This window comes from Chiloscyllium punctatum, chromosome 45 (assembly GCF_047496795.1).
Source record: "Chiloscyllium punctatum isolate Juve2018m chromosome 45, sChiPun1.3, whole genome shotgun sequence".
Taxonomy (NCBI): domain Eukaryota; kingdom Metazoa; phylum Chordata; class Chondrichthyes; order Orectolobiformes; family Hemiscylliidae; genus Chiloscyllium; species Chiloscyllium punctatum.
In genome coordinates, this window is record NC_092783.1 from 14333611 (window position 1) to 14358771 (window position 25161).

The following is a 25161-nucleotide window of genomic DNA, read 5'->3' on the forward strand; positions in this document are numbered from 1 at the left end:
CTCACTTAAATTAAATCTGTCACAAGATCCAGTCGGGGTTGTAAATTTACATTCTGTTCAAAGAGTCCTACAATGGTCTGAACCATAATTTCAATCAATATTCCAATTCAATGTTTCAGATATTTTATTATTTGTCCAAAGTACACTCCAATTAATCTCTTAGCAATCTGATTTCTTGCCATTTCAGCGAGCAGTCTATTTCTATTTCCTTGTACAAATTCAAAAGGCTAACTCCTTGTATCTAGTGTTATAGTATGGTGTGTTTCTTTTTTTAAAAAAACAAACATATAAACAGACAGATAGTCTTAAGTTTAGCAGCAACCAGTTCATTGTACATTTCCAATTCCAACATTTACCAGGTGTTTTAAAAAGATTAAATAGGATCAACACATACTGACTCCTGCATTAATCACAGCTGGATAGGAATTGAAAATTCTTTTAAAAATTAGTGTTACAGTCTTTCAGAGAGCAAAAAGCACATTTCATGTGGCCAGTCTCAACCTCCTTTTGAGCTGGACAGTTTTTTTCTCAAAAAAAGGAAACGGCAGATATTATTAAATGGAACAGAGAATACATCACCAGGAACCACAGCAACACCACTGATTTTTACATCATGAACTAGTCACACCTAAAAGGTTAATTTAATTATTGTTATTTGCAAAAAAGCCTATAAAGTCATAGTTTGAATGCAACTTCATAAAACATTGGAAGATAAATGCAAGAATGCGGTGTAAAGTATTAACTAAACACCATATCCATTATCACCTATATCTTAAATGAGTTGGAGAGTAGCATTTCTAAATAGGCAGCCAGACTCACTGCCAGAAAAAAAAACAGGGAATGTTGGAATTCAGAAACAAAAACAAATTATTGGGGAAACTAAGTCTGGCAGCATCTGAGGAGAGAAAGCAATGCCAGAATTGTTTCTTTTAAAAGAAGGTACATGACTAAAATACTCAGGGTCTCATTTTCTGTACTCCAGGACCTTTACTCAAAAGGATGATTTTAGGTTCCCATCATCATCCCAGAAAACTTAAGTATTTTTCCAGCAACTCCAATTGCAAAAGCAATATACTGTTTCCTAAAAATCTTGTTTCTTTGAATTTGCAGCCAGATGTTCAAGACACTAAATTGTATCATCCACTCTGGAGTAGAAGTCACATGTACCGAAATTCTTCTGTAAATCAAACGGTTTTGTTTTGCTTTGTTGAATATGTAATAAAACCAAGGTGATTGAACCGAGTTGATACTCTATCTGTAGTATAGGCTGGAGCAGATACAGTTAGAACAGCAAAATACATTTTTGTGTGACACCGTAAAAACAGTTATAGGTCACAAAAGATAACTGTTCATCAGTTTTCAACTGAAGAAAACAGAAAACTGGCTGCAGTTCAGAAGAATCAGTGTTCAGCTCAGAAGGGAAAACTGTTTCCACTAGCATGAGAGTCCAGTTTAGTTCAGAACAGTCACCCTAGGTGAAAGGTTTTAGTTTGAGAAGTCTCCAAACTGAGAGTTTATTCAAGATTTCAGGTTATCAGACCTTTTCTCAGGACACCAAGAAGCTGTTTTCACTGACAAAACTGAAAAGCAGGATTAGGTCATTCAGTCCTTTGATCCTGCTCCACCATTTGATGAGATCCTGGTTGATTTGACTGGGCCTCAATTTTGGATTAGTGGGGTTGGAAAAGCACAGCAGTTCAGGCAGCATCCGAGGAGCAGTATTTAATCTCCTCGGATGCTGCTTGAACTGCTGTGCTTTTCCAGTACCACTAATCCAAGATTTTACTGCTCCTCGGATGCTGCCTGAACTGCTGTGCTTTTCCAGCACCACTAATCCAGAATCAGGTTTCCAGCATCTGCAGTCCTTGTTTTTACCTACTTGACTGGGGCCTCAAGTCTACTCTCCTGTCTACCTCTATACCCTTTGACTCCCTTGTTAATTAAGGATCTATTGAACTCAGCCTTAAATATTCACCACTTTTATATCCACTGCTCTCTGGAAAAGAGAATTCCTTAAATTAATAATCTTCAGAGATAAAAAAAGTTCCTCATCAAGTCTTAAAATGGGAGACCTCTTATTCTTAAGCAGTATTGCCAAATGCCAGTATTTCTCATGAATAGAAGCATCTTCTCATCTTATACCCAATTAATCTCATTCATCTAAAACATACTGGATACAGGCCTAGTTTGTCCAAACTTTCTGCAAAAGACAACACCTTCACCCTAACAGCACTGTGGTGAAACTGCCCACACCCCTACCATTGACTGCGGTGATTCAAGGTGGCATCTCACCAGACCTTTAAGTACGACTAGGAATAGGCAATAAATCCTAGCCAGTAACTCCCAGATCCTGTTAACAAATAAATAAAAAATGTTGAGTGCACTTTTTCTACACTGCCTCTAATGAAATTACACCTGCTGTTTAATTTTTAAAAAGACCAAAATTGTGCACAGTACTCCAGATGTGGACTCACAGACATCTTATAAAACAATAATCAAACCTTCACTATTTATATTCCCTATTTTCTTTACAATAAACATCCATTTGCTTTCCTAATGATATGTTTTATCTGCATATTAATTGTTTGTGATTGCTTTAAGAGGACACGTAGAACTGTGTAATCTCTATTTCAATAATTTGCTGCTTTTCTTTTCCTCCTGTCAAAATGAGGAGTTCACATTTTCCAACATTATATTTCATGAGCCAAATTTCTGCCTGCTCATTTAGCCTATCTGTATAGTTTTGCAGACAGTGTTTTCTCTTGACAAATTAGTGACCTACCTATCATTGTTTCATCAGCTTGAGCTTTTAATTTTGTGCAGTAACCTTTGATACAGCACCTTATCAAAAAGCCTTCTGGAAATCCAATTACATCACAACAACAGGTTCCCTTTTATACACACTGCTTGGTACTTCCTCAAGAAACTTCTAATAAGTTGGCCAAGTACAATTTCTCTTCACAAAACCATTAAAACTTTCCACATTTCCTGCTTTAACCACTTAATAGTAGATTTTAGAATTGTCTCGATGACAGGTGTTAGACTATTTGGCCTGTAAACTTCCTACCTTCTGTTTCATTTCTTTTCTGAATAGAAGAGTTATATTTGCTATTTTCTCAATTTGGAAAACTACAATCAATGCAACTGTGTTCTCTGCAGTCATAGCTTATAAAGGTGGATGTGGGGCATCAGATCCTGGAGACTTTTGAACCTTTAGGTCTAACAGTTAAGTCCCTTTGCTGAATTATAACTATATAAGATCTTCTTTACTCTATCACAAGTATGTTATTTCTATCTACTACAGTGAGAACAGACTGAAGTTTTTTAGTTAAAATCAGCCCAGTTTGCAGATTTGGCAAATTTCATGGAGTATCTCAGTGCAAGAAAATTAACTTTCTTTAGGACTCACTTTATTTCCAAACGTGCCTCATTATTCACACACCACAGCCCCTTGGCACTCCACTCTATCACATTCTCCCACTCGTCACTGCTGGGAACGCCTGGCGCTATCTTTAGGGATCTAAAGTCACTGCCAGCCCACAGCTGCCCTGAACAGTTTGTTTTACTTGCCACAAAATGTTAGACAGAGGGTAATTGGCACCATGCTTTTCCAATCGATCTGGAACTATCCTAGTAAAGATGACAGAGTCGGCAAAAGGTTAAGTGAGTGGGCAACAACCGAATAGATGTAATATAACATGGAAAAATGTAAGGGCTTTAAATAGTACTCAGCTTCTCGTCTTCCTGTTAAAGTATAAATGATGTGGAGGAGCTGGTGTTGGACTGGGATGGACAAAGTTAAAAATCACACAACACAAGGTTATCGTCCAACAAGTTTATTTGGAAACACTAGCATTCAGAGCACTACTCCTTCATCAGGTAGCTATGGAGCAGGATCATAAAGGCACAGATTTATAGCATTAGATCTCAGTGTCATGCAGCTGAAATGATATATTGAACAAACCTAGATTGCTGTTAAGTCTTTCATCTTTTAGAATGGGTTGCAGGTTTCGGTTCATTGATATGGACTGCTGATGTGTGATTTTTAACTTGCAAGTATAAAAGGGAGAGACTGCAGACAGATGCAGTACAGAGGGATTTCAGTGCCCTGGTACATGAATCACCGAGTTAGCATACAGGTTCAGCAGGTTGAGAAGGCAAATGGAATGGAGAATACAAAAAAAGGGAAGTCGTGCTAAAAATCATACAAGACACTAGTTATTCCACACCTAGAATATTGGTTAACAGTTTTAACATGATCTAAAATGAAAATGTTACGCTGGAATTAGAGAAAGCTCAGTAGGTTGATCATGGATATGAATTAGAGTGGTGCCTGAACTACTGTGCTTTTCCAGCACCACTCTAATCCAGAATCTGGTTTCCAGTATCTGCAGTCATTGTTTTTACCCTTGATCATGGGTATGGCAGGATTATCTTGAGGAGAGGTAGAGTGGGTTGGGCCTGCACTTGTTGGTGTTTAGGTGAATGAGAAGTGATGTATTGAAACATACAACGAGCCTTAGGGAACTTGACAGGGTAGATGCAGAAAGGCTGTTTCTCATTTTTGGGAACTTATAGAACCGTGGATGGGGCATAATCTCAGAGTAAGTGGTCATTCATTTAAAAGACTGAGATGAGGGTATTTCTTCTCTCAGAACACAGTAAATCTGTGGAATTCTTTACTGCAAAGAGCTGTTGAAGGTGGGATAAGAATACTCAAAGGTTAAGATGCACAGATTTTTAAGCCAGTAAGGGAATTGAGGGTTACACGTGAGACAACTCTGCAGAGGCCGGTACCCCATCACCAAATCATCCTTTATTTACACATGAAGAATCCTTAACTTTAGCACAGTTACAGGGTCAGGTACCATAATGCAAGCACCTCTGATACTTGCCCTTTTTATCAGTCAGCTAGGCTCCCTGCTTGGACCAGATTAACAGGCCCAATCAGGGAACTTATTCTATGAGATCCTGCTGGCTGACCTACATCTTACTCCTCCGAGTAAGAGAATATAGGCCAGTCCATTCTCTTGGAGAGCTTCGTGGGGAGGTTAAACACCAGCAGATTCCTGCAACTCAGCGTCTGAAAAGGAGCAGCATGTAATGCACAGGAGTTCATCTCTTGGGCCAGGAGCGTTTAAGGAGAATTTCACTTTCTTCTTCCAGCAGCCAAGGCATCAAGACAGCTACATCCATCATGTCTATCTCTGATTCGGAGGACTTGATAATACTTGACGGAATGGGTGAACCTGTAGGTTCAGCCTCTCTGACTGTTCTGAGGGGCAGGGCACATTTTGTTCCTGCACCCTTTTCAAGTTTGCAGCTTTCGCATAGTCCACGTGCTTATTCAGAACTGTGGCATATACCCAAACGGTATACAACTCTAGTCCTGACCTCGCATCGACGATGCCTTTTACCCATGCAGGGCCATTTCCATAATTTTCTACACTAAAAACGTTGTCCCCTGTACCAAATAGTCTCTCATCTGGTAGAATCTTGTGTATGGCTTTGGCATTCTGGATGCCATTTCACGTTCCTCTCCAGACCCTCCTCAGGTCCATGAAGATCAGAATTAATATGGTGCAAAGTCTTCAATTCATTAGCAGTTCTGCCAATGCTATTCCTGTAGTTGTGTGTGGTGATCCTTCAAAATTTGGACTGCTTTTTCTGCCAGGCTATTGGAGGATGAATGGTATGGAGCTGTCCTTGTGTGTGGAATCCCATTTGACTTTAAGAAATAATCAAATTCCCTACTAGTAAATAAATGGCCTGTTACCTGTGACCAACACTTCTAGGAGTGCATGGATTGCAAAACGTGCGTGCAACTTTTCTATCATTGTCCCAGTATTTGACAAATGGATCCTATGCGCATCCAACCACTTAGTGTGGATGTCCACAATGACTAAGAACACTGAACCCATGAAAGAACCTGCATAGTAGTCATGTAATTAGGTCTGGGGCTTACCCGGCCTTTCCCATGAAGATGGGAGAATCTGCTTGTGGTAACTTGACCACCAGACATAGTATTTTGCCAACATCTTCATTTTGGAGATCCCTGGATGACCCTGGAGGTGTTCAGCCAGCAATTGGTAGCATCCTTTGCTCGGGACAATCACTCTTGCTCCCCATAAAAAAATGCTGGCCTCTCCGGTGAGCTTATCTTTCTCAGTCCAAAAAGATTTTCAGTTCTGGTTGTGACAGCCCTTTGGTTTCCCCCATTACTAGCTGTTTCAGTTTTGACAGGCTTAGATCTTTCTGCATTAGTGGTGCTGGAAGAGCACAGCAGTTCAGGCAGCATCCAAGGAGCTTCGAAATCGACGTTTCGGGCAAAAGCCCTTCATCAGGAATAAAGGCAGTGAGCCTGAAGCGTGGAGAGATAAGCTAGAGGAGGGTGGGGGTGGGGAGAGAGTAGCATAGAGTACAATGGGTGAGTGGGGGAGGGGATGAAGGTGATAGGTCAGGGAGGAGAGGGTGGAGTGGATAGGTGGAAAAGGAGATAGGCAGGTAGGACAATTCCGGACAAGTCATGGGGACAGTGCTAAGCTGGAAGTTTAGAAGCTGGAAGCTGGAAGGTGAGGTGGGGGAAGGGAAAATGAGGAAACTGTTGAAGTCCACATTGATGCCCTGGGGTTGAAGTGTTCCGAGGCGGAAGGTGAGGCGTTCTTCCTCCAGGCGTCTGGTGGTGAGGGAGCGGCGGTGAAGGAGGCCCAGGACCTCCATGTCCTCGGCAGAGTGGGAGGGGGAGTTGAAATGTTGGGCCACAGGGCGGTGTGGTTGATTGATGTGGGTGTCCCGGAAATGTTCCCTAAAGCGCTCTGCTAGGAGGCACCCAGTCTCCCCAATGTAGAGGAGACCGCATCGGGAGCAACGGATACAATAAATGATATTAGTGGATGTGCAAGTAAAACTTTGATGGATGAGGAAGGCTCCTTGAGGGCTTTGGGTAGAGGTGAGGGAGGAGGTGTGGGCGCAGGTTTTACACTTCCTGCGGTGGCAGGGGAAAGTGCCAGGATGGGAAGGTGGGTTGTAGGGGGGGCGTGGACCTGACCAGGTAGTCACGGAGGGAACGGTCTTTGCAGAATGCGGAAAGGGGTGGGGAGGGAAATATATCCCTGGTGGTGGTGTCTGTTTGGAGGTGCCAGAAATGTCAGCGAATGATTTGGTTTATGCAAAGGTTGGGAGGGTGGGAGGTGAGCACCAGGGGTGTTCTGTCCTTTAACCAGGTGGGAAGGGAAATTGCGGTCTCTAAAGAAGGAGGCCACCATTCTGTGGTGGAACTGGTCCTCCTGGGAACAGATCCAGAGGAGGCGGAGGAATTGGGAATACAAGATGGCATTTTTGCAAGAGATAGGGTGGGAAGAGGTGTAATCCAGGTAGCTGTGGGAGTCAGTGAGTTTGTAAAAAATGTCAGTGTCAAGTCGGTCGTCATTAATGGAGATGGAGAGGTCCAGGAAGGGGAGGGAGGTGTCAGAGATGGTCCAGGTAAATTTAAGGTCAGGGTGGAATGTGTTGGTGAAGTTCATGAATTGCTCAACCTCCTCGCGGGAGCACGAGGTGGCGCCAATGCAGTCATCAATGTAGCAGAGGAAGAGGTGGGGAATGGTGCCGGTGTAATTACGGAAGATCAACTGCTCTACGTAGCCAACAAAGAGACAGGCATAGCTGGGGCCCATACGTGTGCCCATGGCTACCCCTTTGGTCTGGAGGAAGTGGGAGGATTCAAAGGAGAAATTGTTAAGGTTGAGGACCAGTTCAGCCAAATGAATGAGAGTGTCGGTGGAAGGGTACTGTTGGGGACATCTGGAGAGGAGAAAAACGGAGGTCTTGGAGGCCCTGGTCATGGTGGATGGAGGTGTAGAGGTATTGGATATCTATGGTGAAGATGAGGCGTTGGGGACTGGGGAAATGGAAGTCTTGGAGGAGGTGGAGGGCATGGGTGGTGTCTCTAATGTATGTGGGGAGTTCCTGGACTAGGGGGGATAGGACAGTGTTGACGTAGATAGAGATGAGTTCAGTGGGGCAGGAGCATGCTGAGACAATGGGTCGGCCAGGGTGTTCAGGATTGTGGATCTTTGGAAGGAGGTAGAACCAGGCAGTGCGGGGTTCCCGGATTATGAGGTTGGAAGCTGTGGATGGGAGATCTCCTGAGGTGATGAGGTTCTGTATGGTCTGGGAGATGATGGTCTGGTGATGGGTGGGGGGGTCATGGTCGAGGGGACAGTAGGAAGAGGTGTCCTCGAGTTGGTGTTTGGCTTCAGCGGTGTAGAGGTCAGTGCGCCAGACTACCACTGTGCCCCCTTTATCTGCTGGCTTGATGGTGAGGTTGGAATTGGAGCAGAGGGATTGGAGGGCTGCGCGTTGTGAGGGTGAGAGGTTGGAGTGGGGGAGGGATGTAGACAGGTTGAGGTGGTTAATGTCCCGGCGGCAGTTGGAAATGAAGAGGTTGAGGGCAGGTAATAGGCCAGCGTGGGGTGTCCAGGTAGATGCAGTATGTTGGAGGTGGGCGAAGGGGTCCTCGGAAGGTGGGCGGGAGTCCTGATTGTGAAAGTAAGCTCGGAGGTGGAGGCAACGGAAGAATTGTTCGACGTCACGGCGTGTATTAAATTCATTGATGCGTGGACGGGGGGGGATAAAAGTGAGTCCTTTGCTGAGGACTGATCGTTCATCCTCAGTGAGGGGGAGGTCTGGGGGGATGGTGAAAACCCGGCAAGGCTGGGAGCTGGGATCTGGTGTGGGTGTAGAGCTGGGAGTGGGGGCAGAACCTGTAACTGGAGTGGGTGTGATGGTGGGGGTAATGGGGGTGGAGTCATGAGCAGGGGTGGTGTTCCCCTCGGGGTTCTGGGGGGTGGGGATAGTGACAGTGGGGTCTGTGGGGGGCGTGTCAGCAGAATGCAGGTGAGTGGCACTGGTGGGGGCAGAAGTCGTGGTGACCACGGCAGTAGGGGTGGTGGAAGTCACTGAGCATGTGGCATCAGTGATGATGTGAGGGGGGGAAGTGATGTCAGGTGTGATGCATGAGGAATTGTGAGGGGTGGAAGTGGCCATGATGGGGGCGGAAGTGACATTATCAATCAGCGTGGGGGTGGCAGCTGCATCAGCCGCATGGCTAATAGTGTCTGAGTAGATTGTGAGGTCAGGGGAATCTTCTGGAGTGTTTGAGGAGCGCTGGTTATGGAGGTGGGTAGATAAAAGTTTGTTGTACTTACAGTTTTTTATGTTTGAGATGGAATTGAAATACTGTTTGTTGAGAGTATGAATTCTCCTGAGGATGTAGTACAGAGTGGGTCCTTTGCAATTCTGAGAGAGTGTGGCCCTCAGCTGAGGCAGGGCTGACTGTAGAGAGGTTAGGTGCCGGCGCATTGCTGCAAGCATGGAGCGGAGGATCTTAAAGGAGAACTGTTGCTGGTGTTTTTGAATCTGTAGTCTGTACTGTTTGTCCTGTTCGGGTCCGAACTCTGCTGGTTTAAAGGTGGTCTGGAGTCCGTGTGGGATGGGTTGGTTACGGAGGCAGGCACTGAGGAAGCAAATGTGGCTGTGGTAGTGAGTTTGTTTCATGACATGGTTGAAGAGCTTCAGAGCAGAGGAAATGACCTGGGAGTTGCAGTGGGAGAGAGACTCCCTGAGATTCTTGTCAAGAGAGGAGGAAAACTTCTTCAAGGCAGGCATCCTTGCAAGAGGATTCGCAGTAGGGTTAAAATTAATGAGGTAAAAACAATGACTGCAGATGCTGGAAACCAGATCAATCCAGAATCTTTTCCAGCATCTGCAGTCATTGTTTTTACCTCTAGATCTTTCTGCACCTAAATCTGATATTGTCAGCTGTGGCTGGGAGGTGTCTACAAAGTTTAATATCATTACAGACTCTTCCACTGTCAGTATCGATGATGTATCTGCTAATGGGATGCGGCTCAATGCATCTGCATGTGTGACTTGTTCTCACTTTTAAGTATAAGCATTTAGTATTGGAGCCCACTGTTGAATTTGGCCTGCAGATATGGGCAGCACTGCCTTGCCCTCTTTAAGCAGACCAAATAGGAGTTTGTTGTCCACAATTATTATTGTCCACCACAACAAAAAGGTATTGGTGGAACTCCTGGACTCCAAATTGACTGCCAAACCTCCTTTAACTATCTGGCTGCATTTATGCTCTACGTTAGCCAAAAGCCAAATTGCATACGCTATTGGGCATTCCTCTCCATTGGGCCACCTATCAGCTATTACCATCCCGATGCCATACAGGGAGGCATTGCTTGTCAATACCAGATCTTACTTAGATCAGTGTGCCAACACCTTAGAAGATAATAGCTGTTTCTTTACTACATTGAAAGCTACAGCTTGTCTATGTGACTATTTCCAAGGCTAACCTTTTTTTAAAAAAGGAGTTGATGCAAAGGTACCAGGATGGATGAACTTTGCATAATAAGTTACGAGCCCAAGAAATAACCTAAGCTTCTGGACAGATATGGGAGCTGGGGTACTTTTGATGACCCTCACTTTATCTTCCAATGGGTGTAAGCTGCTCGGTTGACTCTGTAACTCAAGTAGGTCACTTGGGAGACCTGGAACACACATTTTGTCCCTACTTAGGCATATGTTTGCCTTAGATTTTGTCCTACGGTATTTTTCCAAGCTCTCCGAGTGTTCCTTATTAGTTCTCCATCATTAGGACATCATCAAGGTAAAGGCATCCTGAGGTAGATCTTATAAAATGCTTTCCATTGTCCACTGAAAAATTGCATGGGCTGATGATACCCCCCAAATGACAGTCTTAAATATTGGTACAAGCCTTTATGGGTATTAACTGGAGCATTATTCTGGGAACCCTGGTCTAAATGCAATTGCAGATAAACATGGTTCATATCCAGCTTCATGAAGGACAGCCCGCCAGCTTTGCATATCAATCCTCTATGCGAGGGATTGGGGATTTATGCAACTGCAAAAAGTAATTATCATTTGTTTGAAATCCCTATAAAGGCAAACCAACCCGTTGGCCTTCAAAAGAAAAAGAAAACCAATACATTGGTGCTGCTCATTCACAAACCGGAGTGGCCTGATAATTCCTTAGTTTTTCAGCCCTCTGGTTTCTGCCTCTACTGTTGCCCATAAGGCAAATTGCACTGGGCAGGCCTTGCAAAATTGTGAAATTGCTTCCTGGTCAACATGCAAGGTGGCCTTGGTTACTCTGATTGTCCCTACACCCTCCTGAAGACTTCTGGATATTCAATTAGGACTTCACTCAGGCAGCCATTTTCTAATTTAAAAATGTTGAGCCAATCTAGGTCAATCTATTGCAACCAATTCCCCTCATATCAAGCTTAGGCCTGAGCCTTTTACTACAATCACTGGTAACTGAACCAGCTGCTTCTCAGAGACTGGAACCAAAACTGTACCTTTAATCTGTAAAAGGTTCGCTGGTATAGGTTCTCAGACTAGCTGAGGTCTTGTGTAAACTTAACAGCTGGAGTCCAGAGTGAAATTTATTAAAAACTGGATCTGAGATTACTGATATAGCTGCTCCAGTATCAACCTCCACTCAAATTGGATAACCATTTCACCAGACATTTTTCTTCCACTGGTTCTAATTTTCTTGTTGCTAAGTAATTTAATTGTCCCAAACCATACATAGGTGGACTTTCCAGGGTATTAATTCTTCTGGATACTCTCCTAGGTATCAGTCTATGAGTTATCTTACTCAATTTAGGTCGAGTAGGACTCTTTTGCTGTCTCAAATCCACATACCAGCAGCAACTATAATGGCTTACCGACCAGGTTCCTGAAGAAAATTTTAACCTTATTGATAAGACTTGGCAACATTTTGGGGTTTCTCTGTGGGCCGACCTAGAGCCAGTCTGATCAGAATATGTCCTGAGCGAGGCTATGCAATTGCCTGCACACAAGTGGTGTTTCCGAAGGTCAGTCGGCCTGGCGAAGGTGTGCATTTCCATCGGAATATCCTGTAACTCATATGCTCCAATTGCCATATTTTCCCATGATAAAGCCAGTTGTAGCACCCATTTGAAGCCCAATTGGGCATGATCATTAATCCCACATATCACTTGGTCTCTCAGCATCTCATTAAGGATTAAACCAAAGTCACAGCCTATCATCTTAACCTAGTCGGAAATCCTGATATAGATTCCCCAGTCCTCGAATTGCTAAATTAAAATGATAGGCAAAAACAATGACTGCAGATGCTGGAAACCAGATTCTGGACTAGAGTGATGCTGGAAAAACACAGCAGTTCAGGCAGCATCCGAGGAGCAGGAAAATCGATGTTTCGGGCAAAAGCCCTTCATCAGGAATAAATAAAAATGATACCATCTCAGAATCACAGGAGGCATGGGGTCATAATATTCCTTAACCATGTCTGTCAATTCTTTAAAGATCTTAATATCTGGTGCCTCAGGGAAAGTTAGGCTCCTACTAACAGAAAAAGCTGCAACTCTACAGGCTATCAGAAGAATTATTTATTATTTCTCATCTGCCACTTGCAATGTCACTTACCCTGAAAAAATAACGGATTCTTTCCACATATTGGGCCCAGTCCTCAACAGCAGGGTTGAATAACTCAAGTGTTCCAAACAAAAGCATAATGTAAGAAATGCTTACCCTAACCCAAAGATGACTGTTGTGAGCAAATTTCTTCAGGATCATGTTTTATTCCTATTCCCACTGAAATAACTCCACAGCGGCTGGTATCACCAAGACGCTTATTATTTACACATCAGCAGTCCTTGACTTTAGTACTGCCTCAGAATTGGGTATCAGATGTCAATATCTCTGACATTCACCCTGTGTGTGTCAGCCAGGGCTCCCTGATTGGGGCTATTAATCTGGTCCAGTCAGTGAACTCATTCTATAATGTCCAGCAGGCTGACCACACTACAATCACCACAAATGAGGAAAAAGGCAAGAAAGCAGAGTTAAGAATTATCAGATCAGTCATGATCTCACTGGATGACAGGGCATACTTAATGGACTGAATGGCCAAGTCCTGCTCTTCATGATCTCTTGTGATGACTTGATGGCCTTGGTGATACAATCACTGGATTATTAATCTAAAGACCCAAGGAAACCTGGGTTCAAATCCTTCATACGGCAGGTTGTAAAATTTTAATTCAATCAAACTATGATCTCTTGCTCACTCTACTGTCCTAAACTGTTTAAGCAATTGTCCACTAACTGATGCTCAATTATACTGATTTACAAATTTGATGCTGGACTAATATTTGTGCTTTCAACTACACATCTATTATCATCATGAAGACTGCCTAGTTCCACTTTTGTAGCTTGCCTCTGTCCCAACTCAGCTCCTTTGCTGCTGAATCCTTGTGCTTTCATTAACCTCTGACTAGACAATCCTAGTACACTCCCTGCAAGCTGTAAGCATTCTATTTTCCACAATCTTTGTTATCTGAAGGCCTGCTGTCCTGTCCTAAATCACATAGAGTTTTATTCCAACCATCATCTTAGGCCTTAAACTCTGAAGTGCATCCTGAAAGTCTCTCTTCCCTATTTAAAGGTATGCCTTTAAAAAAATTATGTCTTTGTTCGGCTTCCTTCACATGGCTCTGTGGCAAAATTTGTTTGATAATAGTCCTACAAAATACCATGGAACATTCTATAAGGATGAAGGCACTATAGAAGTTCTTGTTGCAAAAATATCAAATGAATGCTGTTGCTGTAAAACTAAGGAGTGCAGTAGCATGGTGATTATATCACCAGACTAGTAATCCTGCACTAGTGATTCAGAGAAAATATTTCAAATCCTCTCAACAGCTGGGGGATTTGAATTCACTTTAATAAATAATTTAAAATGCCAGCAATGGTGGTCATGAAATGATTGCGTTGTTGTAAAAATCCAAAACAACTGATATTCTCTAGGGAAGATAAAATCCTGCTCTTACCAAGTCTGAACTGTATGTGGTTCTAGAACCACAGCAATTTTGATTATTTTGAGCTTACCTGTAAAGACCCTCATGTGTATTCAAGACAGGGTAGCTTACAACCACCTATTCAAAAAGCAAATGGGGAGGACCCAATAGATACTGACCGTGACAGTGATCCCCAGCTCCAGTCAATGGATTTTGAAAGTGCAAGCTTGCTGTGCTTGTGACAATTTAGCTTAAGGAGCTGTATGACTCTCTGAAAGAATAGCTTACTGCTAGTATTTAATCTTAGTGACAATGAATGTTGTCGATACAACTTTTATTCAGTGTGTTATCAGTGTACCTGACATAGTCCTTTATGTTGATAGCATATCACTTAATTACTAGTGGTTTCTCATCATGTGGTCCATAATTATTCATTTATGCCTCATTATATTGCAATCTAGCTTCGACTATGCACAGGTCTATATCTAGGAATAGGAGTATATTGATGCATGGAATAGATCATTCCTACATTTGAGTACACTCCCTCCTGCTGCTCACTAAGAATGGGTCGTGTAAGATATGGGAAGTATGGCACACAAGATTCACTCGACAGATTCCACATCAACAGTTACATTTTAGGCACCCGCATACAGGCAAGGACCAGCAAACTGATTTTGTAGCCTGTCTGCTATTGCAACAGTTAGGGTACCAATTGTGTCTGTCTTTTGCCAGCGCTTGTAATCTGTTACTTGTTTTAATTGGGTGATTTGATGGTGAGTTTTCAAAAAAACAGCCAATTTCTTCCCCAGTGCCCAACTCATTCAGTAAAACAGGAAACTCAAGATCAGGGTCTTAGGTTCAGGGTCAGTGTTACTTGGTGCTGTTTTTGAGGGGTTCTTATTTTGCAGCGGTAATGTCCCCTCCTCTGAGACAAAAAGATCTGGCTTCATGGCCCGCTTGCTCCTGAGGTGACATACCATGCCTGAACAAATTGATTTTAAAAGGTATAAGTTGGTACTGGACTTTGGGGACACATTTGTAGTATCCCTACCTCTGGGCCAGAGAGCCCAGTTTCAAACCCACCTGCCCCAGAGATGTGTTATAACAAGTTTGAAAAACTTGACTAAAAATAAAGCCAAGTTGGGTTATTGGCCTCTGGATAGGGAAAGGGTGCAGAAGGCAACAGTGGAAATTGATGTGTATACTCAACTATATACTAACAGCAAAACCCTTGTAAACCAGAAAGATTTATATTGCCTAGTTCATTATGTAGATATCAGTGTATGAAACACCAGGGGACCCATCTTTTACAAGGCTAAAACAATAGCATTTGCAGAAGTCATGACAGGCATCATGTAGTCAAACCTCTAAAAATGCCTCCAAACTACTTGGTGATCCCAAATGTAAAACCATAATCTAATGATTACTACCTTCAGAAAAAAAGGAGTGAAAATTGGAAGAGGTAAAAACATATAAACTGAGACCAAACTAGCTTTACAAAAATGTGTGCCATTAGAGATTCAATATTCACGAAGATCACAGTCTCTGAATCTGGCATCATTTGTACTTGATGAGATATGATTATTGTCAAGACTTTTAAACGATGGAAAGTGATGTTTAGCTACAGCTCTTTGATACACTGAAAATCTACAACGAGACAAGGAGGGCAGAGAAGTGAAGCAAAAAGGTTTAGACACCAGAGCCATGACATGGAAGAGCACCTGGGCTGTTTCAACAAAAAAATCTAATTTAAAAATTCACCTCTATATTCTGATGAAATACACAGACAATTGCAAAGCTACAATGGCTGAAATGATCAAATTGAGGTGAAATCTGTACAAGGCTTCAGCTTCAAAAAAACCTATGACGAAACTCGACAAAATAGATATTAGTATCTAGTGTGTATATAGCTGACTTTTTAAAAAAATACACAAATGATATCAGAATCGCAAGCTATTTAAAATTCATTTCCAATCTCACTACCCCACAACCAAGTCAGAGCACAAATGTTGCCATCGGTCTTGTTTGATATTTCATTAATCCAATTTGACGGACACTTGCAAAAATTGCAAAACCACTTCACTTCAATAGGTTCTGAAAATGTGAGAATGAACCAGAGTCCTCAAAAAAGGTTCTAAGTAGATAATTGAATTACTGCAAGAGGATTAATTCATTAGAAAAATTAAGCCTTACCAGTAAATGGCTTTGCCTCAGTTCTTTTAAATGGACTCCTTCGCACCGTGCTTTTGCTTTAAGCAAAGTGGAACAGTAAACCAAGCCTGGTGACTGACACCGTCAGTGCTTGACTTGAATTTAGTGATGAAGTCAGCACACTTTACAATGCAACTGTGAATCCACAGGGCAGCAGCAACATCTCCTTCCTCCCATCCAAAACCTCTAAATCATTGTCTCCATGGTTACAAACAATACACAGCACATCACAGAAGCTATGAAGCCTTGTGCAGAGGAATATCAGTATAACAAGGAAATTCTTCACAATTTGTTTAATAAACTTAATCGGTTGACTGAAATATTCATGCTAGCAGCTTAAGTCAAATTGCCTTCAACTCCCACAATTCCTCAAATCAGAATGGGTTCACAGCTACTGCCATTGCAGCTGTATCAATCCATTGAGGTATGCAGAAGAAGTATCGTGTTACATAATGAAAATGAACAATTTTATCACATTCAAAAAATGCTGCACAGCGCACACACACAATTTTTAAAAAAATCACTTTTTGCAGAAAATCTTTCCAAATATCACAAAGCTACAATCTTCAATTTTAAAATTACATTGTTTAAAACAAGTGGATGCTTCAAAATAATTCTCATTTTCTCTGATCAGTGAAGCCCAGAGTGTTAATTACAGGCAGAGACCTGTTAGTGATGCTTAGAAATCCACCAAGGGAGGTTCAGCCGACACTGTAATTCATTCCTAAGTCTTTTCTTAGAGCTCATAGTGAGAAGCTCTTTAATGATAGCTATATTTCTTTTAAGTCTGGGACAATGCCAGAGGCAATGATTGCATGATATTAGTACATGATGGATAGCATACACAAACGCTTTAAAAAAACCTTCCAAAATGAAAACACTCCTCACTCTGAACAAAAAGCCAGACAGTGGCTGAAAAAACATCTGAAAATAAAGCCAAATTTTGTTGAGTATTTTATAACGGAATCATAATCAACCAATCACACCCCATAGAGTCTGGTTCAAGACCTATTTTATTAAAATATCCTACAGAATGAACTTCAGCTAAAAGTCTCAGGAATAATAACTACATTTTGCAGGTGATATAGAAAGAGTTTATTTTAGGAACAGGAGAAAGCCATTCAACTCCTTCTGCTATTTAATTAAATTTAACTTGCATAAATAGATTAATTACAAGAAATAGACCATTCAGCCCTGCAATCCTCCTCCACTGTTCATGATGATCATGGCTGATTGGTTTCAAATTCCATATTCAAATCTACCGATACCCTCCCCTCCCGAGAAGCTTTGAATCCCATACCTAGCGAGAACCTATTCACTATGGTTTGAAAAATATTCGATGATCCCGTCTTCAATGCCTTCTAAAGCAGAGCGCTCCAAAGTTGCACAACCCTGACCAAAAACCTCTCGTCTCGTAAAAAAAGGTGACCCCCTCATTTTAAAATAGTGCCCCCTAGTTCTGGGCTGAACAACAGAGGTATACATCCTTTCCACAACATCTTGTCAAGACCATTCAGGATTTTAAACACTTCAAATCAAATCAGTCTTCACTCAAACACTGGTGGAAACAACCAAGCCTGCCTAATCTACCATTATAAGGTAACTCTCCCATTCCAAGTTATCAATCTAGTAAGCCACTTCCAATGTTATTACATGCTTCTATAAATATGGAGGCCAAAATTGCAGAGAGTAAATCAAGATTATATTCAATCGGCCAGGATTTTGCTGCTCACACAACCTATCTACCTGTAACCTCCTTACATTATCTTCACAAGACACTTTACCTATCTTGATGTCTTTGGAGTTACTCCATCAATTTCCCTTGACTTCACTACCCCAAAATATATTATACTTTATTTACACCAAATTATATCCTCTTTTCCTGATGCATATCAAAAAAATGCATGACATTTTTCTGTAATAATCCAGGAAAGCATTGTATTTTCTGATTCATGGTAATCAGTGCAGGATTTGTTAAATTGTCATTGTTTATGTCCAGATTTTACATACGAATGTGGAATTTATAGCCATGTAGCCCCTTGCCTACTCTGCCATTCAGTAAGATCATGGCTGCACTACTTACTCACATTTCCACCTACTAACCTTTCACCTCGTTGTGTATCAAGCATCTATTTATCTCTGCCTAAAAATATTCAAAGACTCCAATTGTGCCATTTTTTGAGGAAGAGAGTTCCAAAGACTCAGTCATCTAAAAGAAAAAGCAATCTCATCTTAAATGGGCAACTCTTTATTTTAAAATTGTGACATCTAGTTCTAAGTTCTGCCATAAGCAGAAACATCACCACACCCCCCCTCAAGAACTTGTATCTTTCAATCAAGTTGTTTCTTATTCTTCCAAACACCAGGGGCTTATGAGCCTGGCCTGTCCAACATTTCCTCATAAGACAGCTTACCAATTTCAGGCATTAGTCTAGTAAACATTATCTGAACTCCTTCCAACATATTTACATAATTTCTTAAAAAGGAGACCTGTATGCTATTTACAGTATTCCAGATGTGCTCTCATCAGTGCACTGTGTATAACTGAAGCCTAAACTCCCTAATTTTGTATTCAATGTCCTTGCAGTAAATTTCAACATTCTATTAGCTTTCCAAATTACTTAATGTACCTTTCATATAAACCATTGTGATTCATGCACTTGGTCCTCTGCATACCAGAGTTCTGCAATTTGTTGCAGTTTACATCATATGCTTTTTAAAAAAAAATTTCCTGCCTAATGGGCAGTTTCACATTTCCTACATTTTATTCCATTTTTCACTTTACCCACTCATTGTTGGTAGCCTTTTTATGTCCTCTTCATAACTTAGTTTCATGTCTATCTTTGTGTCATCAGCAAATTTAGCAACCATACATTTGGCCCCTTCATCCAAGTCATTTAAATAATTGTAAAGTATTGAAGCCTCAGCACTGCAATTACTTCAACATCATCTTTGGGTCCTCCGTTGACTGAACATTCTGATACGTGATATCCATGGATGTCGGCAAAATTGGCAATTTATGTTGTTGGTGTTTGGGAGAGTTTCTGCACCTGCATTTTGCCTCTCTACTTCCTCTGGGTCTGTCAGATATTGTGACTAGTGTAGGTGGTCCTCAATAATGCTGAACCAAGGGATGGTCAGCTGCAGTGTTTCCCCAAGAGAGGTGATCTGCAATGCAGCAAAATCTCCACAAACAAGATAAACACACCCTTTTTTTCAAAAACAAAAGCCTTGACAATAGTCCTAATGTAGCATGTACTGCAGTCCAGTCTTGTATGGTTAAACTCCTAACAATAACTTTGCACAGACTTGATACTCCCTAATCTTTTGACTCTTGCCAGTCTGTGAATTTCGGAAGTGGAGTATTATGTCCCAGCAAGGGAGAGCGTGCATGTATTAGGGAAAGAAACTCTTGTGTGTCTTTGAGTAGTTTGCTTTGGAGACACTTCTGTCTGGGGATTTTTCTTTTGTACATTCTTGATGAATGGCTGACCAAAACCAGAAAACATTTTGTCATATATTTAAACAATTAAGGAAAGCAATCATGAAATGCTTATATGTTAATAATGTTTGAGAATATTTGTAGGTCAGGTTGATGATAAGTATGTAAATTAGCTCACTGAGCTGGAGCATTTGTTTTCAGACATTTCATCCCCATACTGGGTGGCATCATCGGTGGGAGTCTCTGGTGAGGCGCTGGTGGTGTGTCCCGCCTCTCTATTTATAGGGTTTGGTTTCTTGGGATGGGTGATGTCATTTCCAGTTCTTCTTTTTTTCAGGGGAGGGTAGATAGGATCTGGGTCGATGTGTTTATTGGTGGAGTGTTGGTTGGGGTGCCATGCCTCTGGGAGTTCTCGTTCGTGTCTTTGTTTCGCCTGTCCCTAGGATGTGTGTGTTGTCCCAGTCAAAGTGGTGCCCTTCTTTGTCTGTATGTATAGTGATGGTGGGTCATGGCTAGTTGGTGTTCGTGTATCCTGGTGGTAAGTTTCCTGCTAGTTTGTCCGATGTAGTGTTTTTTACAGTTCTTGCATTGTATCTTTAAATGACATTAGTTTTACTGGTAGTATCAAATGGATCCTTTAGGTTAATTAGTTGCTGTTTGGATGTGTTGGTGGGTTTGTAGGCTACCATGATGCCAAGGGGTCTGAGTAGTCTGGAATCCTGCAGATAAGGGATGCATGACTGTTATGCTGTGATCTCCAGCATTTTTTGTTTTGAGTACAGTTTCTAGTATTTGCAGTAATTTGCTCCTATCTTTCCATCATCTTCTAGAGGGGACTCCCCATTCCAAAGTCGATGGGACTGGGTTACCAGGGAAAAGGAAATGCCTTGGGGAATCAGAAATGAGTGAAAAGAGCTGGGAGAGATTGGGAACTATCTGAAACTAATCCTCATGTGCCTAAAATTGTGGACTTGTCTCCTTGTCTTTTGCTTCTTTGCAGCGCTGAGAGCCAAAATAGCTTTCTTTTCATTGAGGCACTGCTGATTAAAGTACGCAAGAAATTTTAAAGATTATGAAAGCAGAAACCTGAGCACATGCACCAGCAGGTTCACAAACAGCTTTTTCCTGATCATTATTGGAAGGATGTTGTGAAACTTGAAAGGGTTCAGAAAGGATTTACAAGGACATTACCAGGGTTGGAGGATTTGAGCTATAGGGAGAGGTTGAATAGGCTAAGGATGTTTTCCGTGGAGGGTCAGAGGCTGAGGGGTGACCTTATAGAGGTTTATAAAATCTTGAGGGACAAGGATAGGGTAAATAGACAAGGTCTTTTCCCTGGGGTGGGGGAGTCCAGAACTCGAGGGCAAAGATTAGGGTGAGAGGGGAAAAGGTATAAAAGAGACCTGAGGGGCAACTTTTTCATGCAGAGGGTGGTATGTGTAAGGAATGAGCTGCCAGAGGAAATGGTGGAGAATAGTATAATTTAAAAGGCATCTGGATGGCTATATGAATAGGAAGGGTTCGGAGAGATATGGGCCGGGTGCTGGCAGGTGGGACTAGATTGGATTGGGATATCTGGTCGGCATGGACGGGATGGACCGAAGGGTCTGTTTGCGTGCTGTACATCTCTATGACTCTAAACTATGACCACATAAACAACCAATAACTGTTACAACTATCTAACATTTCCTTTGTGTTGTAAATATACTGGAAGACTTGCAAGGTCTACAATATTTACCATACTTTTCCTGCAAACTGACTATTGTTTTGGAATCCCTGTCCCAACCGTGGGAAGTTTTAAACATTGAGGCCTGGATTGTAACTGTCCAGGGGTTTTCAGTCTCTTGACCTCAAAGAAAATAAGCTTTATCTTTTGCAGCCTTTCTAACCATGGCCTCTTTTTGGCACTAGATTGCCCTGGTAGAAGCTCACCACCTAGTTAAAATTGCAATGGAATTTCAAATTATTATAGGAACCCAGCTTGCAGGTTCAATAGCTTAACTGGGGATCAGTATCCTTGAGACTACAGAAGAGCTGCATTGAGGCAAAAAAGCATAAAAATCTAGAAAAAACATAGTTGGGCTTCTAACAATGATGCCGAAGGTGAATGTGTGTTATATTGTACTCCTTGCACAAACAAACGCGGAGGCAATAAACTGGGATGCAAAATGGAGTGGAGAAAAATAATGAAAAATTTGTAAATTGAAGTGCAAGATTCTGAAGTATTTTGGATGATACAATAAAAAGGAAGAACCAGAATAATTGAAAATATCAATTTGTGTATCAAAGATTTTCAACTGCAAGTTATAAATCAAACCTGCAAACAATACTACTGCATATAGTGGAACCGGAAACAATTTTGCAAATGGGTCAGTACTTCATTTTGTCAAGGTGGAGGAATGGGGCAATTTATCCTAAAGAACAAAGAAAGAACAAAGAAAATTTACAGCCCAGAAACAGGCCCTACAGCCCTCCAATCCTGAGCCGATCCAAATCCACTGTCTAAACCTGTCACCCAATTCCTAAGCATCTGTATCCTTCTGCTCCCCACGTACTCATGCATCTGTCCAGATGCATCTTAAATAAATCTACCACGCCTGCCTCTACTACTCTGCTGGCAACGCGTTCCAGACACCTACCATTTTCTGTGTAAAGTATTCGCCGCGTGTATCCCTCTTAAACTTTTCACTCTCACCTTGAAAGCGTGATCTCTCGTTATTGAATCCTTCACCCTGGGAAAAAGCTTATCTCTATCTACCCCGTCTATACCCTTCTTAATTTTGTAGCCCTCAATCAAGTCCCCCCTTAATCTCCTTTTTTCTAATGAAAACAATCCTAACCTACTCAACCTCTCTTCATAGCTAGCACCTTCCATACCAGGCAACACCCTCGTAAACCCTCCCAGCACCCTCTCCAAAGCGTCCACATCCTTTTGGTAATGTGGCGACCAGAACTGTACACAGTATTCTAAATGCAGCCAAACCAATGTCTTGTACAATTTTAACATGCCCTGCCAGCTCTTGTACTCAATGCCCCATCCTAAAGAAATTAATCCAATTTTTAAAAATCAGGGGAATAATACGTGTTACAAAATTAGACAGACAATCCTGAATTATTGGTAACATTTTGTGCTCCAAGATTTGTTTCTGTATAGGGCTTCAAATACATTGTTAGAAAAGTTTCATCTGTGCTCCAAGTTCCATTCTAGCCAACTCTAGGTGATCAGCTGCAGTAAATGGTAATGAATTTCAGGCCAGAACCCATTACCGAATGGAACATATCCAAAGCAAGGTTGGAGTAAAGTGCCTTCAAATATTTGGGATAATGGGCAAGTTATCAAGACAGGCCTGACCTAGCAGAATTCAGATAATCTACTTTGTGGCTCAAATGGAACCTGAAACAAAAGGAAAGTTGGCTAATAATGCTTGCAAAGCTCTGTACAACAGAAACAAACCATTCAGCACAAGACATCACCAATAAATCAAAGGAATGTAAAATTTTATAGCTTCTATTGTTTTTTTTCCTTCTATTAAATTGGATCAGCTCTTCCTGGTCAAGCAGAAAAAAACATCTATTGACTTTCAACAATACCTATTGAGGCAGAGAGTGCACAACTTAACCTGCACAACCACCGATTCAGGTTGTTTAGGATAGCCAAGTGTGCCACTTTTCAAAGCAAACCTACCTCATCGAAAGGATGGAAATTCTAAGTTGTGGTAAAAGTTGTGCTTTTTATTCCCTAAAACATCTAAAAAGGTGCTATTTCAAGCAATTGCAATATTTGGGTTTTATTGTAAGAAAAAGCTCAATTTTATAAAGGAACAGAAATGGTTTTGTAATATCACAATATACAGAACAGAATTAAGCATTTGGTCCAAAATGGTCCATGGGTAGTGATTTGCTCTACAAGAGCCTTCCCATACTCTTCCAGATAATCAAACTGATGGCCCTTAGAACAAAACTGGAGTATTGCTGAAAGGGAGAAAAAGATACACTGTCAAAGCTTTTTGATTTGCACTTATCAGAGCAGGCATTCAAATACCAAATTTCAAAGGGAACAAGAATTTGCATTGCATGAGAAGAGTGCTGATTTGTTAATAAGTCAACGTTGATCATTTCTCTGCAATAAACTTTTATTCATTTCCCCTCTCTATGTTTCATTTCTCTTAAATACACCTAAAATACTCTTCATGGCAGCAAGTTCCACACACTGATCACTCACACAAAAAAATCTTTGCTAAGTCCTCTATTGAATTTAGAGGTAGTTCTTAGATGTATTTATTATTACCACACTAACTTGCAGCTTACACACATGAGGCTAGGAATAGTCACTATGTTATAGTTCAAGCCCAAACAGTAAGTTAGTTGGTGGGGTCATTTTGACAGCCACAAGAAGAAAATGAACTGAAAGATGAATATCGAGTCAAACATAAAAGTAGCAACAGAACTTCAATTAAAAAAAAAGAGACATGACACTGTTTCAGAAACGGGTGTATCCCATTTCATCCTGGCTTGTTCCACCATTCAAAAAGACCATGACTGATGTGTGACCAGCTCTCACCGACATTGTAACAAAAAAATACTTATTTTGCCTGCAGCAAACCATAATTCTTCCTGAAGTTCTTTCTACACCTTCTGCATATAGTGTGAGCAGTAAATTCACCTATGTACATTTGCATATTATTATTCTTGTTGGCATTTCATTTTGAATGATACTAAATTAGAGCATCTATGTGCTCCCACGAGGCAGCATGATTTGGCTATAATCTTGCTGAAGAATTAGGGAACAGTATTTTCAAGAACGTTTACCTCTGTATGCAATAGCGTGATTGCAGCAGAGATCAGTTTATGTGATTTGTTCTGCGCATCCGATGTCCGTACCAAAGTCACTACTCCATTCTGCACTTTTTTTCATTAACATATTCAGAGAGTTATGGTGATACACCTCTGGATAATGTGGGACTTGAACAAAGGCTTCTTGGCTCAGAGGTAGCAACATTACACTACACCCCACAAGAAACTCTCAGTTGACTACAGATTGATTGCTAGTGTATTACTTCCAACTGTTGTTACAATTTGATATACTCTGGTGTTTTGCATAACTGTTGAAAGTTTCAAAAATCTACAAGAAATGTCAACATAATTACTGAAATACATTGACTACAAAAGTTTCCACACCAACTATTTGTCCCAGACTTGGATACACGAGTAAACCTTTATCTTGGAATGGAGCATGGCTGGAGAATTCACAAAGGTCACCCAGAGCAGGACAAATTATCACAAGGGGAGGGACAACAGAGCAGAAGGAGTCTCAGTAGGATGACATATTCAAACAGCATGCTCAGGAAGTTTAACCCTCAGAGGATGGTCAAAAATGGATCAGTCTGCAATTTACTAAGAAGCTCACCACGGTAATGAACCATTGATGAAGCCGTAACTCTAACCTAATAGCCCCTGTCTATGAACTTTTATCTGAATGGGTTCATATGGGCTGGTGGACATATGAGCAATATCTAGCACAGTTTGCCATTACCTGTTGCATAAATGGAGGTCACTGAGGCTCCACAGCAAGCATGAGGGTTTTTGGGAGAGCAGTCTTCCTCAGAGCAGGATATTACATTGTTGTATAACACT

The 25161-nt window shown here is 41.5% G+C and overlaps 1 protein-coding gene across 3 annotated transcripts in view; it reads right to left on the reverse strand.

Moving 5' to 3' along the window:
- Positions 1-25161, reverse strand: part of pacsin1b (protein kinase C and casein kinase substrate in neurons 1b) — a 343930-nt gene that overhangs the window by 214900 nt on the left and 103869 nt on the right. The window contains exon 1 of one of the 3 annotated variants that reach the window (XM_072563329.1): positions 16068-16223. The exons of the other annotated variants lie outside the window; for them this stretch is intronic. The gene's annotated coding sequence lies outside the window, so the exon portion shown is untranslated. Of the gene's footprint in view, positions 1-16067; positions 16224-25161 lie in introns of those variants that run through there. 3 annotated transcript variants of the gene reach the window in all.